This window comes from Lathamus discolor, chromosome 3 (assembly GCF_037157495.1).
Source record: "Lathamus discolor isolate bLatDis1 chromosome 3, bLatDis1.hap1, whole genome shotgun sequence".
Taxonomy (NCBI): Eukaryota; Metazoa; Chordata; class Aves; order Psittaciformes; family Psittacidae; genus Lathamus; species Lathamus discolor.
The window spans coordinates 76,043,106-76,061,592 of record NC_088886.1 but is presented as its reverse complement, the minus strand read 5'-3'; the positions used below and the strand labels follow the sequence as shown (position 1 = coordinate 76,061,592).

The 18,487-nt window shown below is 38.0% G+C and overlaps 1 protein-coding gene across 5 annotated transcripts in view; it reads right to left on the bottom strand.

The window, feature by feature from the left end:
* GULP1 (GULP PTB domain containing engulfment adaptor 1) overlaps window positions 1-18,487 on the bottom strand; it is a 151,353-nt gene that overhangs the window by 123,038 nt on the left and 9,828 nt on the right. Inside the window, exon 2 of one of the 5 annotated variants that reach the window (XM_065669875.1) lies at window positions 4,211-4,335. The exons of the other annotated variants lie outside the window; for them this stretch is intronic. The gene's annotated coding sequence lies outside the window, so the exon portion shown is untranslated. The remainder of the gene's footprint in view (window positions 1-4,210; window positions 4,336-18,487) is intronic. 5 annotated transcript variants of the gene reach the window in all.

Below are 18,487 nucleotides of genomic sequence, written 5' to 3'. Positions count from 1 at the left end.
TTGACAGCTTGATGGCATCAGGGTACACTGTGCACTGGTATCTACTAGAGCCTTATACTTCTGTGAGACTCATATTCTCCATGATTCCACAGGTAAAACTGTAGGGTGGCCCACGGCATGTACCTCCTATATCTTCTCTCTCAAGCAGTAGGATGCCTTTTGTTAATAGCTGAGATGTGGGCTGGTACACATGGGGAGCTGGATAGATGATCTCTCAATTGTTTAAAGTCCTGGGACAGTTTTTCCACAGCTGAAATGATGGAAGGGGTGAGATTGTCTTCAAACTCTCGGAGTTGCCGAATCATTTCCTCCACTGTTGGTGGTGCTACGTCATGTCAGGTTATTGCTGCCAATGAGTGGGCATATGATACTGGTGCACTCCGTGTAAATTTCCGCCACATGGGTTGTGTACTTTCGACTTCATCTGGATCTACGGATGCATTCCCAGCATTCAGCCTGTGATAGATGGCTACAATGGCTGTTATCCTATGCGAATTAGGATAATCACTCCGTTATAGATAATTTGTGTCAAATCTCGCCATTGCTATTCCACGGCCATTTCTTTGAAAACAACACACAAAGATGCTCTGTCCCAGGTAGCTTGTCAATTTGCTCCACAGAAAAATGAGACGCCAGTATCTTAACACCTGCTCAGCTGTGGTAATAAGCCAAAATATGTTTTTTATCCTATATTGTTAATGGCATATGCAGCAGTTAAACAGAATCAGTCTTTCAATATTAGAGCAATTTACTATATTTAGGAACAACAATGTATGTCCTTTTAAATGAGTCTTAAGGTATTTCTTAACTTAGAAAAATACCATCATGTAATTAGAAAAATGTTAAAATTACTAGATGTTATGATCCACAAAAAAACCACCAAAACCCACGCATACTCCCAGGAACTAAAACTGAATCACTTGCCACCTGCCAGGCATAACCTGCCAAGCTGATAGATTGCAATTTGAAGGCTGCATTTGCTCAGTGGCTGACCTGCTGCACATCGCAGTGTCTTAGCATGAAAAATGGCTTTCAAGCTCAGCTGCCTTCTAAGTGCCATCCATCATCAGAAGAAACAGATTATCTCCTTTACAGGCAGCTACTTTGCCAGATTCTTCTGGCTGTGTTCCATCAGTCACTCCCATGCCACCCAGGGGAAAAGCAAACCCCAGCTCTGCATCTCACTCTTTCTGAAGCGCTGAATGAAAAGCAATTACCGTTTGATGCCATTTATAAGGAAACTGAGGTGGAAAGAGAGCTCCATTATTTACCAGCCTCCTGCTTGCTGCACCAGTCAGTAGTTCACAGGGGGCAGACAGAGGCAGAATGTGAGCTTAAAACAGGAGAGTTGAGTAGGGAATGTACCATGTTTTGCATAACATAGAACCATAAACAAACCCACACACAGCAGGCTGCCCTTTGGAAGCCCTTCTAAAAATACATGTAGACACACTTGTCCCTGACACAAAACACCATAAGGATTATTACTTGCTGTCCCAGAACAAGATGGCCTAATAAGGCTGGTTTGTTTTCCTCTAAGACTTCCTCCCCACAGTTAGTTTATACTCAAGTATTACAAATAACATTCCCTTTCAAATCAAAGCATCCGCTCTTCCATTCTCAGTACAATGAACAAGTTGTGGAGGAGACCTATTTGCAACCAGAAAAACAAAACCAAAACACCCCAAATGTGGCCTTTGTCTACCCATACTGCCCTGCAGACCCTGCAAAAGGGTCTGTCAGGTTAAACCTACACCTGAGTGTTGGGCAAGCTCAGTTCATAAGGCCGTAGAATGCTGCTACAAAACAAACCACAAACACGGCAGGATTCTGCACCACAATCAACAGGCATTAAAACCTAGATGCATTTCAAGAATGCTTGTTCCTTCCCCTCTTTCTTCCCCTCCAAGGAAAGGGGAGGGTAAGAGCGAGAGATCATAGGATTATCAGCTCATTGTTCAAGTCCAGCTGAGAAAATGAGATGTCTGGAAGAGCCTTTATAGCATTTTCTGACTAGACATTTGAGAGGCTAAGGAGGGAGATTACAGCCACCACTTCCCTGACTGTGGTCTGTGTTAGTCACTGTCTGAGGAGTAACACAGCCAGCTGGGCTCTATACTTCTCACCTTTCTTTTACACTGCAGCTTATAGTAATTTAAGGATGACTAGATTCCATATACTGTTTTGCTCCAACCTGGCTTTCTGAGTGATATACACCATTAATGTGCTTAGTGAAAACCTGACGAGAAATTTGAACAACCGTCTGTAAACTGAAGAACTTTTCAAATCATCACTGCAAAACACATACAGCTAGACTTGTGTCCCTCCTTTTTAAATAGATGCTCAAACCACATTCCACAGACATATCTGACTACATCTTAAAATGTTATTATTCTTTGCTGCCAACTGCAAACCTACTGTGCCAGCAGAAAACAGAAGTCCCACAAGTTCAAGGGATTCTTGACACCTTGACACAACAACGTGTGAAACCTAAAGCAACCATGAGAGATACAATGTGCTATACTTCACAGGCACATAGCCAAAAGCAACTACAGCAGCATTGTGTGGTTTTTTTCAGGAAGGAAGGGGCTACCTTTAATCCCTGCCCATCCCCAAAACAAGGTGTTTTCAGCATCCAGTTCTTATCTGGAAGCCAGAAAACGGTCAAGGAATCAGCTGGTACAACCCTAACATGGTCCTTCAGGCTCCCCTCTTCACTGAGGAGGGAACATCCTACTCTGCCCAGGAGTCTGGTACACCTATAGCAGCTGCAGCAGCAACCCCTGCCAACACTGTACATGCAGAAGGAGCTCAAGGCACTGAAGAACTCATAAGCAGCTTCTCCAGAGAACCCTTCCCCAAACAGCAGGTGCAGACATCACCACAATGCTGCAGCCAGAGCAAATGGGCAGCACTGGCCCTTTCTTACCAAAGTCCTCTGCTGAAGATCTGATTCCAACCTTCACCTTTGTCTACAACAAGCACCAATTTTTAGACAACACTGTCCTCTCTTTTCCACTGCAGAAAAGATGGTAGAACCACTAAGTCTGGTTCGTTTATTTCCATCCCTTCTCAAAACAAAAAAGCCCATTATCTCCAACACAGAGAACCTTTTCTTGTCAGGTGCCTTCATGGCACTTCCATGGTTACACCAGTAGCTGTCTTGTGTCTTTCCACCTTTAACTATGGTGGCAGATCAACCAGTATGCCAAAAAGTGCTTTCTCCCACCCCACTCCTCCCATGACAGGTGGTTATCATGTGAATCCCATGAATCTTTAATTAAATCAGGGTAAAAAAATGCTCAATCCCTCAATCAGAGAGCAGCTTCTTCCCTGGAAAATGTGTGCAGTATCAGCAAAACCTAGGTAGTAAAAGGGGAAGGAAAAAAGCTGGAGGAGAGGAGGGTGATCAGAGGGACAGAAATCTTAAGCATAATAAAAGAGGGGATGTTGTCCTATCTGCCTGACCATTACTGTCTAGGAACTACAGTTCAAACCAATTCTTTTTTCTTTTCTACAAAGAAGGACTATTTTATTTACAGAAAATTAGTTGCCTTTGAATTTATGACAAATTGCAAGATGAAAGTTATGTCTAATTATAAGTTAAATTATCCAAAATCACAAAGAGTGTGTTAACTATTGGATTTTGACACAAAACCCTATTGTCAACCCTTCCCCAAGCTCACCAGACTCAGTCTATGTTAATTTAATTGCTTCCAAATTAAATTCCACTCTAAATGGGGCTAATCACACTGCTTCAGACTAATTACTACCTTGGTTCCCAAGGTTCTTTTTTTTTCCCCCAAAGAGATTAAAACTGTGAATTTATTCATCAACAGTTTGAGTCTGCAGTTGTCTGGCAGGTCCACTAACTGAACCCTTCTATCATGCTAATATGGTTAGAGCAGAAAATTCAAGGCTGAGTCAGCCTTGCTTTTTCTGCATTTGTTCTGCAGTTCTCATGTTACACTACTTGAGACTGTTAACTTTACTAACCAATGTATTGAAGTCATTAGCTATTTGTATTTTTCCTTTGTGAAAAGTAAGATAAATCTCCTCTAAATCTAAAGGAAGAATATACAGTAACCTGTAAAGGGGATATTTAGGTTCTAAACAGAGGTGTACCAGCACTCATGCTCATTTTATCAAGAAGTATTGCCTACTCCAGAGTTTTGCACAACGAAAAAAAACACTAGGTAATCATACTTACTAGGCTAGTCAGATGTTTATTACCTTGACCTTAAGCATGCCATAGCAGACCAAAGGATGAACATAACTCGTATAAGACTACATGTGGTACAGTGAAGGCTTCTCTGGTGGCAAGAGCATCTGGATCTGTAGCAAGGACATGAAAATTATTTCATTTTTCATTCCTTATAGGCTCCACTACTTTTGCTTCTCACCTTAGATAAATGCTACCAGCAATCTGTAAAAACGAAAAATTCAGATGAAAAAGCTTGGCTTTATTATACCCTCAAGTAATAGTTTTTTTTCCTTTCCAATTTAGACATAATAAGCATCCAGTATTACTGTTTAAATTAATACTAAAGGCAGAAAGGAAGAGGGAAAGCAAATAAAATCTTACATTAATCCCACAGGTGGGCTTAAAGACGCTGACACAGAGCTTCAGATTATTGCCACTTATAGTATATTAGTCTAGCACTATGGAACCATAAAATCACATTGGCAGACCAGGCTTTGTTCAATAAAAAAATAAATAAATAAACATTCACAAGGCAGTTTTTCATTAGATATTTGGCATGCTAGTGAGAGTAATGGGGAAATACAGATAAAAATAACAAGTTTTCCAGTCATCCCCTCTCTTCTTTACTAATAAACAAGACACCTGAACAGTGCTCACACCAGCTAAACAAACCTAAGAATTTTCATAACGCAAGTACTAAAAATTAGGAGTTTATTCTTAGGCAGAAAGGCAAAGGAAAAAGATTGACAAATAAGTGAAGCTCATACAGACTCTTTTTACACAAAGGCTGACTGTCCCATGTGACAAGCGCAAGCAGAAAGGGCCCATTTATATTTCTCTGTTACTAACAATCACAGCTGAAATGTGTCTTTAGGAGCCTGATCTGAAGTTCAGAAGACTTTCAATACACTGCTCATTCTGCAAGACTCCCATTTCTGGGTTCTCTTTTATGCAAAGGACCATCTTAATCTCATGCTAAAGAACACCAGGGTGGGGGCTGAAGACACAGTGAATGCTGCCTTGAAACATCACCTCTTTGCAGACAAAAATTAGCTTTATCTATAATAAAAAAAAATAAAAAAATAAACACCACAAAAAAATAAACAAAAAACAAAAAGAAAACCCACATCAACCACCAAAACAACTTGTGCAATCCCAACTTCTGTTTACAGAAGACTTCCATAAAGCTCATGTCTTGTGGCATATCATCAGAGCATCCAGCTATTTTTAGTTTATTTCTGAGAAATATTTTTATTGAGAAACTTCAGCATCAGCTATGATACTTCACATATGCCAGACTGGAACTCCCCACTCAGACTCTGACAGCATGGCCCTTGGTGTTTAATATTGCTCATGATACTGTACATAAACATGTCCTCCCTCCCCATGCTCTTTTATTTAATCACGAATCTTTAATCTGAAATTCAACTGCATTCTTACAGCATAAACCACAGAAATTAAAATCCCTTTCATATTTATTATTATTAAAGGGGTTTGTAAGCAAGTCAGCTGATCAAACAAAAATACCATGGCACTTAACCTATTTGCATATCTATAGCACATAAAGTGGTTGTCGGGCTCTAAAAGGAATTTCCCCTCCCCAAATCCTTATACCACAGCCTGAAATTTAAACCACTAACCCCAATCATAGAGCAGATCTTAACTACAGAGCCCTGCTAATTTCAAAATCCATCTGACTAGGCCACTGATACTGGCTTCTTATGCTAGTAGTACGCAACAACCTCAATGGGAATGGAACAAGCTGAACAAGTACGACAGAAGTTCAGAAAGCACTATTCTAAGATACCACCACCAATAAAATAGCTAGATTTCTGTTTTCTCTCACAGCACTAATGATAACGTCATTCTCAACAGACATATCAACTAAAGTAGCGACAACTGCATCTGTACATTCTGTGATCTAATCCAGTTGAGCACTGAAATAAAAGTAAAGCAACAGATAAAATAAACAGCATGCAAAAGTGAGATAAAGAATATCCAAGAAGTCACATTGAGGAATCATAAATTATTAACAGCAGTTGACATAAGTCTGAAGATATGTACTGTTTAGAAAGATCTTAACCACATTGGTCTATGATAAAGTTTAGCTTCCTCTATTCCTCAGTTATTATGGTTTCATCTGCTCTGAAGTGACAAAAAAAGCATTCAGTTGGCAAAAGGACTGTGAGTGTACAGACTTTCTCCTGTGTAAATAGCACACTGAAACCTCGTGTTATATTTCTGATCCAGCAACAAATACAGATTAACTCCATCTACATCAGTAACCAATACAACTGATTACCTGTTAGTGCTAAAACACATTTATATGATCAGGTGTAGATATTCAGCAAACTAAAGATATATGACACCAAAACAGGATTATTGCTGAATCCATTCTAAATGGCTCCGTCCTCTCTACCCGTCTTCCATCCCACCTCAAAGGAATCTGTTAATTCAAAAAACCATAATCTTTGGTTCAAACTCTTCATAACTCGTAAAATTACTTCAGGATCTTCAATCCATGCTTGCATATCTTACTAATACTTTGGACATCATATTTATGCATTCTAATACTTGGTCAGACATGAACCAAGAGATGATCTGTAGTACAGCTGATCCTTTGCATCTAAACATCTAGAGGAAAAAGCCACTGGTACCAAGGACTAATTAACTCCCAAGGGTTGAAAGTGTGTAAGAATCCTCTGGGACACAAATCCACCACACCTCTCCCAAAAATGTAACAAGTTCTTACAAGCTCTTACTGAAAATCACTAAAATGCCTTCTCTGGGCAATTTAAACATGTCTAGTATAGGGCTTTGCATATGTCTACCATCTGCATAAGGGATTGAAGGATCTCACCAAATGCATTAGCAATTTATATTCCCACATATTCCACATAATTTAAAAAAAAGTTTTAATGTGCAAAGACATTTCATCTGAAGAGATCAAATGTGAATAAATAAAACAGAAAAGAGAATTTTCAGTGGTCTGCAGAGGTTCATATTGAAAAAAACATATCAGCATCCACAGACATGTGAAACTAAATGTTTTTCAATGCACAAAGTAGCTTGCTCACCCAGGAACTCAGTGGGCACAGAACAGCTCAGCAGTCACTGCCCTGCAGGCTTACACACATGGAATAAGGTCCACAGGTCATTTTTCAGACTTGTCACAGGAGCTTGTAAACTCTGACACCCTGAACTCAGCATCCAAGAGAAGCCCTTCATCTTTCCACCACTGTGAAAAATCAGTATTTTTGGAATCCAGCCAGTGAAGTCATGCAAAGACATAACACTGACAATTAATTATTTGCTAATCATGCCAGATTGAATATCTCCAGAAGTACTTCATTTATTCTTTTAATTCACATTAGATGTTCGTTGTTACAATTACAAAAATTTAACACAGTTCTAGAAGACCGTCTCCAACTGTCAAAGACTTTAAAACAAGCTCCATTTTGTATTTCAATATAAACAGATCATTCCACAATCACCACGATATTCAGAGGTGCTCTGTAAATGAGAAGGCAGTTCTGAGTTCAAGAGAAACATAAGGCAAAAGTTGAATATTTTGGTATCTAAATACCCATCATAGCTTAATGAAAACTTACCACCTTCTTTCCATTTAAAAGAAGTCAGATCCAGAGACCATTCATAACTGTAGGATTTTTCCATTGATTTTTATGGACAGTGATCGGTGAACTAATTTTCTTGACAAAAATGTTAGATTTCAAAGCTGTCTCTCACCACAGAACAGCCTGTGTTTTCGAAACAAAGAGACTATATATATCATTTATACATGTACTCAAGCAATCAAAAAACCAAAATATTTCAGAATGAATAAGACTAGTTTTATGTAAGCATCAGTATCATTTTACTTCCAGTCTTGCTTATGTTTAAAGAGTACTAAAACTTAAATATACTGAATAGATGAAGCTAAACATTTACATCCCAGTTGACAATGAGCTCATGTTAAATTATTAAGAACAATGGAATAGTTCATGCTCCTATCAGCACGGGTTAGGACTGGATACATTACCAAATATATGTAGCTGGTTTTTTACTGGGTCATAGCTAATGATTACTGCCATATGTCTCCATAACACTGGCTGTCATCAGCATCTATTAGTAGAAAGCTGCAATATAAACATTTATAAAGCAGACACAAAACACTAGCTTAACCACTGATGCATGTAATTTCTAATACACAGCCATATGCTGAAATTTCATCTTTCTTTATATTCAACTTTTACAACCCAGGCAAATCAGACAATTATATAGCCCACAGTCTTCTGAAATCGCTTACTGAACAGAAAACTGAAATCAGCTGCCAGTTCAATTATTTTTACAACATTTTAAATAAAACAAAGGAGGTCTATTGCCCTGACTTGTGAAAGAGCTCTAATGAATGCCAATTATAAGACCAATTAGGGGATCAAATATAACATCAGAGTGCTCTCTGTAAGATATTAGCTCAATGACTGTTTTTTTTATAAGCTCATTAGCCATGGATGTTGAACAAGAAGCAGATGATCCAGAAACAATGATTCTGCAAAAAATGTTTAGTGTCAAATCCCGTTAATAATTTAATCCCCATAAACTATACACACACCAAAAAAAAAAAAAAAAAAAAAAAATCACATCATAAGAGAGTGGAAAACAAAGGACTCAGCAGCAGATGTTTCAGCTGGAAATTCACTTTTCCAACAAGAAAGCCTGTCCACTAGCACAGCCCAGGAGAATGACTTTCAGTATTTCTAACTTAAGTCCTCTATCACACAAGTGCAGTTTAAGGCCCTATCCTCTTAAAAATCTGACTGACTGATTATGCCAGTCTCCCACTTTGTGGATGAAGTACTATGTGCCAGGTTTGAGCAATATAAATAATCACTCAAAAGTTGTAAAATGGCAGACTAAAGTCTATGCAACCCTAATTGGGATTCCTTACACGTAGGAATAATGACAGTATGTGATTAAGTAATGCAAGACTTTCTATAAGCTATTGCCTTGTTTAGGACATAAAATGGATACTGCTCACCAAATAGGCAACTTCTTTGATGGCCCACTGGAAAGCCTGGTATGTTGTTTACTGCAAACTCCTCAAAGCAGAGTCAGAAGACAAGGGACACTCACAAGGGAAAGCCCTATGGCACCTCTCACAAGCGTGCTTTATGGCCCACAAACTTAAATATATTTCAACACTCACTTTCAGAAATAGCGTCCTCATTTTGCATTTAGTTGCTGTGGATATTCAGTGTTATCACAGAACTGGAGGTCCCAATCTGAAATTACCATCATCACAAAACGTTTAGCTGCCTACTCTAGTGAGAGGTAGTTTAAACTCAGCTACACTCGAACACTCAATTCAACTGATTTGCTGCGGGTGCAGTAAACCCTTGCAGAAACTAAAGAAACTATCTGCCAAGGAAACACCTGTCTCAGCCCTCGGGTATTATTTCCTGAAAAGCTATAAAATATGAACTCATTTATGTTCAAAGCAAGCTGCCCTTGATTTTAAGTACGAGAGTCAGCACTTCCTCAAATCAGAGACACGAACTAAAGTCAAGTATACCTAACATCAGCAAAAACATTACTACAGCATCTTGGACCAGTATCAAGTAGGAAAAACAGGGAGAAAAATCACATTCTCCAGAATAGTATTTGATTGGTTAAGTTCCATTTCAGACTCTGGAGAGGGGAATAAGTTTTCAAGGACAAAGTTCTGTCTCCTCATCATATGCAAGACTAACCCTTTCTGTTCAAATTCCTTTTAGCATCTTTAGTGCTTGTTCTCCAGTCTGGCTACTTAAATTCCTTCCCTCTTATGGCCTGTGATTATCCTGATTCCCAGTCCCTCCCCACTTACAAAAAATCCCCATAAAGGCTCCTTAGCCATTTTTAATCTTCTCAGTCCATGGTCTCTGTCTTTTTATCCAGTACGTCTAAATTTTGTCTTAACTACCAGTTTCTTACATGTCTACCTCCTCTGAACAGATATTCAACAGACCTTGCTTTTCTGTTCCCCTTAAAATTACTATCGGATCTAGTACTGGCTCCTAGTTTAAGTTCTCTTTTCTTCCCAGCTCCAGGCTCTCTGCCTTAAAATCTTAATCCAAGTTATCACAGAATCCCAGAATCATTTAGGATGGAAAAGACATTTAAGATGATCAAGTCCAATCATTTGATCTCTTTTCCAAATCCAGTAGTTTTGTAGCCATAACCTTATCTGTCTTTTAAAAACCATTAAAAACACAGAGGTGCAGTGCGATAATCTGACCTATTTCCCCAGGTAAACAAGAGGCCAATGTGCACAGTTTACAAGTGGGTTGGGGTTTTTTTCCAATAGAGATAGTTAAAAAACACTGTTGGCTTTCTGTTACAAAGTAAATGATTCAATATTTTCTCTTTAGCATTTCTACATATTTGAAGTACAGTTGTGCTCTGTAGAAGTAACTATTCTTAAAAATTATTACAGCTGTGTTTGTCTGCAAATTGCAACCCAACTACCTGAAATATACTAATAATAATGGCTAGACCTCCCTCACACTTCTGCCCTCCCATCTCCCAAACAGACATTTTTCTTCCACTTGGCACATACAACAAGTTCAAACTCTTCAATTCAAATCAACTATTTAATTCAAACAGTCTGGGAGCATGTTTACTTACAAATGTACACAAAACTTTTAAATTATAAAAAAATCAGCACCACATCAAATCCTTTGACTACTACTTATACAAAGGGAGACCAAAGCAAGCACCAAGCAATACAGATGGAACTTTTTACATGAACCCACAGCTTTCCTCAGCCTACCATAAAAACTCTTTTTCCTCATTAAAATTACAACCTACTAGCTAATATGAAAATAAACCTAAAGGACTCTCTCAACATGCAACCCAAAATAGTTACTCCGAATACCTCAAAAGTGCTAGAAAAATCTAACACAACAGTAATACCTGTCAAGAAGCTACAAAAAAAAAAATCTGACCATGCTAACGCACTAAGAACAAGTGATGTAGAGAGAGCCAGACATTGCACCAAGAAATACTGAACTCTAAATGGAATAAACAGAGGGGCAGTAATAAACAGGAGCAACACGGAAATTAGAGATTTCCACAGGCTGCCTTTCAACATCTCATCTGTGGCTGATGCCATGAATCTTTGAATACTAAACCAACCCATGTGACATCAGAAACTTCACACTGTTTATAACCACTTTATTACATGGAATGCTCTCCTACTCCCAAATTGTCCTAGAGTGTATTAAAGCATGATAACATGACTGTGAAAGCATACACACAGTATTTCTGGAACGGAAATGCTCCCAAACGATTTGCTTAAACCAGAAGCTGATGTGCTTAGATTTGTCTGCACTCATCAGTGTGTATGATCCATAAGCAAGTGCACAACCTCAAGTACGTGACCACACAATGTTTCTTAATTTAGAAGACTCAAAATAGAGCACAGAAATTGTCATTCCATGTATGTCTCATTTTTTTCCTACTTCTTTACCCTATTAACCCCTCCTATCCATGTTATGGTACTGCAATAAGTGTCAAGAGTTCAACAACTAGAACTAAAAGTAGCCAGGTGAAAAAGCACCAGATGCACTACTGAAAACTCTTGCAGCAATTAAAAGATATCAATTTCAGCAATAATATTTTGTATAGTGTAGCTAGGTGTTCTCCAATAAATCTTAGATGTATGAACCAACAATTCAAGCAGCAGTAAAAAAGACACCACCACAAAATTATACTGCCTTTGCTACTTTGCAAATGAAAATCTTCATAAGATACACCCCACAGGCAGCCAATCCACCTTTATGAAACTGCAAACTATTCAAATTTATCTTAACAAAAGCAACGCCTTAAATAAACCACAGCCACTTCAGAATTATGTTAGCCATTTTGTTATTGTGGACAGACACAACAATGTACTCACTAGTTGGCATGTAAAGATGCTTTTGTTGCACCTGGATTATACAGAACTGCAAGTTATGGATTTATAAAAACCAACTCATCTCCCTTTTGGGGACTAAATATTTTTTACTGAAGCTTACAAATACAACAAGCCACTTTGGGTTTGTACCAAAATTAACATGTCTAACATTCAGTGAGAGGTGTTCTCAGTGTTCTTTGAAAGCGGGCTCCTTTGGGCTGGTCAAATTAAGTGACAAAAGCAGACTACTCTTTGCAACTAACATAATTTTTAAAAGTAGCCAGGATTAAAGTGATCAGGTATTAAGTCAATAACAAGTAGAAATATTTAAATGTAAGTAACAATAAACTCTTCGCGTAACTTTAAAAGTATCTACATTTTAACTGAAATGTTTTTGACGGTAATACGCAACTGAGCTACTCATACTGATAAAAGGTATGTAGAACCCTCCATTTAATCTAGTTAAAGAGAGTGAGAGTTTAAACACCAACAGAAAACAAACACATGCAATTACATTGGGAGGGTGGGGAAATGTCGTACTAGGTGACTAAAACATGGTAGTCCTGCTTCATGACGTGAAGTGCTACATAGATATGGACCCTATGCAAGCAAGTCTCTCTTCCAAGAGCAAAGATAATCCTGGGATAAGCCCTGGGGATATATATTAATGGTAGACACAATTTAGTGATATATCTATATAAGATATGCAGACAGCCTTAAAATATTTTCTGTTTCCAAGCAGTAAATATAAACTCAAGCTTTGTCAACAGCTCAACCTATGGACTAAATGGATGCAAATGCACAAATCTTAAAAGAAAAACTTCTATTTCTCTGCCACCAATTCCCCACTTAGCCCTGGTGAGACTTCACCTAAAGTACTGTGTCCAGTTCTGAGCTCCCCAGCACAAGAGAGACATGTAGCTCCTGAAGCAAGTCCAGTGAAGGGCTTACTAGAATGATTAAGAGTCTAGAGCATCTCACATGAAAAAATGCTGAGGGAGCTGGGCCTGTTCAGCCTAGAGAAGAGAAGGCTGAAGGAGAATCTGATCAATGTCTGTAAGTATCTGAAGGGAGGGTGTCAGTGGTCCCAGGGGACAGGACAAGAGGCAGTGGGCATAAACTAAAACACAGGAAGTTTCACCTGAACATAAAGAACTTCCCTAATGTGAGGGTGACTGAACATTGGAATACATTGCCCAGAGAGGTTGTGGATTGTCCTTCCCTGGAAATATTCCTGAGCAATGTGCTCTAGGGAACTCTGCTTGAGCAGGGAGGTTGGACTAGGTAACCTCCAGTGGTCCCTTCCACCTCAATCATTCTGAGATTTGCAATCCAGAACTCTGTACAATTCCACATATTCTCCTTTAATAGGTATCAACACTCAATGTGTATTTTAGGACTGGAAAAGTAGCAGGACACTGCACTACCAGTTGTGATACTACTAATATGATACTATTATTTCAAAGTCAAGGACATCAGGATTAATGTACCGCATTCACTCGACAAAAAAAGATTACTGCTATGACAGAAGCCTACACCACCGATTTATTTTTACTTGAATGGCTATTTTTTTTTTTTTAACTTGAAAAAACATTCTTTAATCATATTAGCCCTAACAGTTTCCATGAATCTCCAAAAGGCTTGCTGAAACTCGTGATATTATCACACTTGCATCTTAAGAGTCCTACTCATTATTTAGATCAGCAGTGTATTCCAGCTAAAATTAAATACAGCATTTTCTTCAGGACATTTGTATTTCTCATCAAAGAAGGTAAGAGAACAATAATAGGAAAAGCCTCCTTTGTAAAACATACTAAGTATTAAAAAAAAAGTATTACAGGCGGTTAAAAATGTCCTGTTACATGACATCACTGCTCTGCAGCAGATGAAGGGAAAACAATTTTGATTAGGACTCATCTTTTTATCTGGAGGAGAACACCAGTTCACATTTAACCCAAGAGGTTTTGGTACATTTTTATTAGATCTGCATCAGATCTTAAGAACTAGTTTAGAAATCTGGATATGCAGAGTCACAGAGTGGTCACAGGAGAAGAGCATTCATGAAACACAGTAAAAGACTGAAATTGCATCCTTGGTTAAAATTGCAGTTAGACCTGAAATGGCAACACAGTAGCATTTCTATCACAAAGCCATAAGAGAGAGACACATGAAAGCAATCCAGTTTACAGTTATACCTATTCCTTGTTTTCTCCTGAGGTATCACAGATAGGGATCAGGCACAATAAACAAATGTAGCCAATACTCCTTCAAATTTCAAATTCTTGTTTTCGTCAATTAGGTTATCAGTAACTTCTATGAGTAAACTGGGAAATGCAGCAAGACATGCATATCGTTTCAATGCAAAAAGAAAAACACTGAAGTGATACTGAACTGTAAAAATTAGCAAATGGGATTGTAATAATCAGTGACCAAGTCTTGCGTTTGCAAAGTTAACAAAAACATGATGGAGAAATAGAGGTATAAAGAGAAGAATAGATAATATTTTTTTAAAATAATAAATAAAAATCATCAGCTGAAACAGGCAACTGAAGAAAACACATGATAAAAAATTTAATGTTTTCAAATTTTATCCAATTAAAAAGAATCACAGGAAGAAGAAAAATGCCTCTGGACAAAAAACTGACAAGCGGCAAACAATAAGCAACAAAAGTGATATATAGAAAGGGTACTGATCGAGCAAGCACAGCCTATGAAGCAACCCTGGGAAGCTTCCCAGTAACAGACAGAAGATCCTAAAATTCTTTCATGTAATAATAACCTTCAAAGCCTCTAGACAGACATTACTACATAGCTGCTTGCAAGGGGAGAATAGACAGCAGAGACAACACACAGGACTTCCAACTCCAGTAGTTTTTGTTTTAATTTCTAAGGAGCTCTAAAACATACCAAGCTATAAAAAAACCCCACAAAAGTAAATATAAGAAAAAAACCTGGCAAGCCTGAAACATGTGTACATAGGGAAAAGGGTCATTTAGAACACTGCTGAACAAAGAATATTGAAATGACATCTGAAAAATAACGAGCCCAACTAGGATCATTAGCTTTTCCTTTAAAAATACAGAAAGTACAACCAAAGATACTACTCAGTTTTAAACCCATCCACTCTTCTGAAGGAATTCACAGGGAAAAAAAAAAAAAAATGAATTGCAAATTCTGGAAGCGTATGGAACGCGTAGTTCTTCAAGCCAGAATATGACATCTACAGCAAACTGAGAATTCACACAGAAAAATAGGAAAACTATATGATTTATACCCCACCCCAAAAAATCTGGAACACTGCAGAGACTTTGGCAAAAAAAGGAAATTCATATATACTGTGCATATATTGGATGTGTCACACCTATTCTGCTAAAGCACAATTAACCACGAGTAAGAGATTGTTTCCACTGAGAAAGCAGACTGAAGAGGGCTAAAATGAAAGTTTTAAGAAAACAAAATTGGATAAAAAGTGATACAAATGGGAAAGATAATAAAAAATAGAGATGACTGAGTTGCATGACCATAATAAAGAATGACATTAAATTTCACAATGTTGTGCACTTGTAAGGCCACTCCAAAATAAAGTGCTACTGAGGTTTCATCCAGTATGACAGGACTTAATGGATAAATTTTTAAGACCAAGAAAAAAATAATCTTTTCATCAGGAGATTTATTATAGGCAACTGTCACTCAAAATCAGCAGAATGCAGGCTATGAGCAAGAACCCACTATTTCTGCCACATCACTCTTCAGTCAGATACACATCTTCTACAGAGAAACTAATGTAAATCTCTTTTGTAACCATTCATCAGATTTTGTGAAACGATGTAACAATTTTATTAGAGCAGGACAACAAGTTTCAAAATCACTACCAACTGGAGAGAGGCAAAAGGAAAAATGGGATTACCCTGCTATAGTCTAATTCCACTAGAAATCTGTTCTGGTCAGGTCAGTGATGAACTACACTGCAAGCAGTGAAAAAACCTACATACTCTTAACTAAGGCTTACAGCTTAGCTCCCTCTACTTTGAAAAGCAACTTCATTGCATCTTACACTGTTGATATTACACTGATGCTCCGCAATCTGACTGAACATATATAAAAGGACCTATTCCACTTCCCAGTTCTTGGTCATGCTTGATGATCCAGTTTCCAACATCAAATTGTAAATACCAAAAGTAAAGCCTCATCAGGCAGGAAAAGGGTGGCAAAACATGGAGAAAAGGTCCGGCCACCATTTCATCACCATCACTCCCATCCCAAACAACTTACAGAACTACAGTGTGAATGTCCAAAGTAAGCATACTCTGAAAAATCAAAGCACAGATACAAGCAGACCTCATATATCCGTAACAAAACAGAACTAGTAACCATGTACACATGTTCACAACACAGTTTTTTCATATATCAGCTGCTGCACTAGCCAATACTTTGCCGCATATACTCATAGGTTTTCCTAAAATCCACATGCCAGGGCAGGCTCAGATGAAAAACTCACACATTTCCACATAAATGACAAGATAAAACAGAGCAGAGAGGTTACTCTTTACCATTCACTCCTCCACAGTGTACAATGCAGAGAATACTGTTAATAAGTTGTCTTTTCCAGCGATGTTATGAGTCTGTCTTGGAGCTGCAACATCTTTAAAGATCTTTTCTTTTAAAATGTTCCTAGGTACATAGTGAAACACAAGTTTCAGAAATCTGTCAAGATATATCAAGATTCAGATCAAGTTCAAGCCAAGAAGAAATACATTTCATTCTACCTTACACGAACACTGGGACTTACATTTGTATCATGTCTTCTAAAAAGCAGATGAACATATTACACAATTGAAAACTGCTGGGGGGGGGGGTGTCAGTGAAAAGTGGAGGGGAAGTCTTTAGACCATAAACAAACAGGATCAAATTACCCAGAGCACAATAAGCACAAAAACCACCACAGTAATTAACAAAGAAAATATTCAAGAGCATCTGGCAAAATTCACTATCGTGAATTCAAAATATTCAAAGCGATTACTTCCAGCCAACCACTTATTTCTTTCAGAACTGAGATCTTTGCCATTTTAGTATGTTCTTTACCATCAAGGCATATTTCTTCAGTAGTTTGAAATCCCTCCCCTGCAATTTGGCTAAGCAACTAAGAACTTTATTCAGCAAAAGTAACTTCCAGATGACCTAGCAAATGGAATCGGATTAAACTGCAACAGATTTCAGTGTTTAAGCGGTCATGGGTATGCCAGTAACATAACACATCTCAAATACATTCCACTAATCTTACTAAACATGCTATTATTTACCTTCCACTAAATATCTGTTTTATGGTCCATTTCTTCATACCTTTTAATCACTGGCCAGTTACAACATAAAAAACTTGAAAACCAAAACTGTAGAGTCACAACAGAGATAATTCTCTGAGTAAGAAGTACCTAAGGGACTGCTGTGGTAATGTTAGGGTTTATGACTATAAGCACATGCACTGTTCTGCATATTTGACACTACAGATTTGTTACAGCTGAAAGCTTTCCTTTCAGACTCTTTAAAAGAAGCACATCTAGGCATATCCCACAAAGCTGTCTGAGGAAGGCATAACACCCCTCAATGATTCTTTGAGGGTGCAAGGCCAAGAGAAAGAAAGGAACAAGGAAAAAGGAAGAAAAAGGTGTGCATGCAGGGGAGGGAAACTATACCTCTAGTTTAGAGCTGAAAGGATTTTAACTACACTTAAACCAAAATCTCTTTCATTCCTCAGCTTTTGCTTGCTCAACTTCTGTTTATTTTTCTGACTCACTACTTGAAAGTTCCTAGATCCTAATCAAGCCTAACAATGCTACAGAGGAAACACAACTCAAAAATGGGAAGGGGGAGAAAATTTTATTTAGGAATTCTTCATAAGCCATAAAATTATAAAAACTCTGGATATCCTCCAAAAATGGTAATAAAAATGCAACATAATAAAGTACAACATCCCTAAGTCATCAAAATATGACCTGTTCTTTATTTTGGATATCAAGAGCTTAGATAGTGACTGCTCATTCTGATACTGAACTTGTGTTTCAGGTATCCCAGCTTGCTCCAGGAGTGGGGCTGGAAAGAAGTTAAGGTTCGGACAACAGGTATCACAGATGAGGAAATTCTTAAAAACATCAGTGAGTCAGTGAACAGCAAAGTTATCCGGATACACAAAGCATATGAAACACAGAGTCTTCTCAAAAACTCTGTTATCAGACAGCCTCCATGGGAAGAAGCTTTCTACTCCATTTTAAATTATCTGCCTGGCCAGCAAAAGGAGCTATATATGTTCCACTTCATCGAAAATCTCACCTATTAGCACTTGACAATTATTC